Source organism: Orycteropus afer, unplaced genomic scaffold, assembly GCF_000298275.1.
Source record: "Orycteropus afer afer isolate SDZICR_OR568_19922 unplaced genomic scaffold, OryAfe1.0 scaffold00192, whole genome shotgun sequence".
Classification (NCBI taxonomy): Eukaryota; Metazoa; Chordata; class Mammalia; order Tubulidentata; family Orycteropodidae; genus Orycteropus; species Orycteropus afer.
In genome coordinates this window covers 1,540,289-1,542,264 of record NW_006921779.1, presented here as the reverse complement: position 1 = coordinate 1,542,264, position 1,976 = coordinate 1,540,289, and positions in this window count along the sequence as shown.

The window sequence follows — 1,976 nt, the reverse complement described above, 5'->3', positions numbered from 1 at the left end:
GATAGATGGGTGGACAGGCTGAATCATTAGGTATGTCTATGCAGCAGGGAGTGTGCCCAAGACCATGTATAGGGTTGGCAGACAATGTCTCTACAAGTGTATTGCTATGTTCTATAAAAATTCCCAGGTATATAGTAGAGCTGACAAGGGACAAGGTTGTAGTCACTTTTTGGGCACAGCCAGCTACCCAGAAGGAGTGAGTGGTTGGACCTGTGGGCTCGGGGTCCATGGTCACAGGGGACATCAAGCTCAATTGGCATAACATACTACACAAAACATTGTTCCACCTCCTACTTTGGTGAGTAGTGACTGGGATCTTATATGCTTGCAAGCAGCCATCTAGATGCAACAATGAGTCTCTCCTCATCCAGAGCAAAGAAGAATGAAGAAAACCAAAGATTCATGGGAACAATTAGTCCAAGCTAATTGGTACACTGGTACACCATGTGATCCTCATCCTATATGACTATGAGACCAGAAGAACTAGATGGTGCCTGGCTACCACTACCAACCATTTGGAGGGGCAATCTATGTAGGAGATCCTGGGTAGAGTGGGAGAACGATGTGGAACAAAACTCAAAATCATTTGATAAAAAAAGGGACCTGTTTTGCTGGTCTGATAGAGCCTGATGGAACCTCTGAGACTATGGCCCCTAGCTGCCCTTCACGGCTGGAACTGAACCCACACCTGTGGCTTCCAGCCAAACAAAACACAGGCATATGATGTGAACATTTACACTAGGGAGATACACTCCTTGGAGAGAACAATCAAGGGAGAATAGAAAGGCTATGTATGCACAGGGACATAGTTCAGGGGGCAGGAGTGCATGGAAGGATAGACACAGGGAAGAGGTAGTTATAGGGAAGAAGTGGGAGGACAGCTGTTACATTGTGGTAAATTATAGTCAATATCATGAGACAAAGTGTATGTGAACTACTGTATGGAAAGTGAATTTGCTTTGTAAACTTTCACCCAAATCACTACAACAACAACAACAACAACAACAAAATATTGCTATCCTAGGCATTAGTAAACTGGGATGGTTTGTGTTAGCCATTTTGAATCAGACAAATATTTGGTTTACTACACTAGAAATGACAAAGTAAAGATGAATGGTATTGTATTCACTCTCAAAAAGAACATTTCAAAATCTGTACTGAAGTACAATGCTTTCAGTGATAGGATGATATCCATATGCCTATAAGGAAGATCAAGGAATTCTGGTGGCATAGGGGGGTAAGCCAATTACTATAATGAAGTGTGCAAAGACCTGGAGTTAGAAAACCAAAAGGGAAGAACACATTCAGCATTTCTCAAGCTGAAAGAACTGAGGAAAATATCTAAGCTTTGAGTTGCAATATTGAAAGATTCTATGGGCAAAATATTGAATGATGCAGGAAGCATCAAAAGAAGATGGAAGGAATACGCAGAGTCATTGTACCAAAAAGACCTGGTCGACCTTCATCCATTTTAGGAGGTGGCATATGGTCCAGAACCAGTGATATTGAAGAAAGAAGTTGAAGCTGAACTGAAGGAGCAAGTTGCTTGGCAAAGAACAAGGCACAAGGAATTGATGGAATACCCACTGAGATGTTTTACCAAATGGATGCCCTACTGGAAGCACTCGCTTGGTTATGCCAAGAGATTTGGAAGACAGCTACCTGGCTAACTGCCTGGATGAAATCCATATTTGTATCAATTCCAAAGAAAGGTGGTCCCACAGAATGTGGAATTGTCGAACAGTATCATTAATATTGCATGCAAGTAAAATCCTACTGAAGATAATTTAAAAATGGTTGCAGCAATATATTGACAGAAAACTTCCAGAAATGCAAGCTGGATTCAGAAGAGGATGTGGAACAAGAGATATCATTGCTGCTGTCAGATGGATCTTGGCTCAAAGCAAAGAATACCAGAAAGATGTTTACTTGTGTTTTATTGACTATGCAAAGGCATTTGATTGTGTGGATCATAA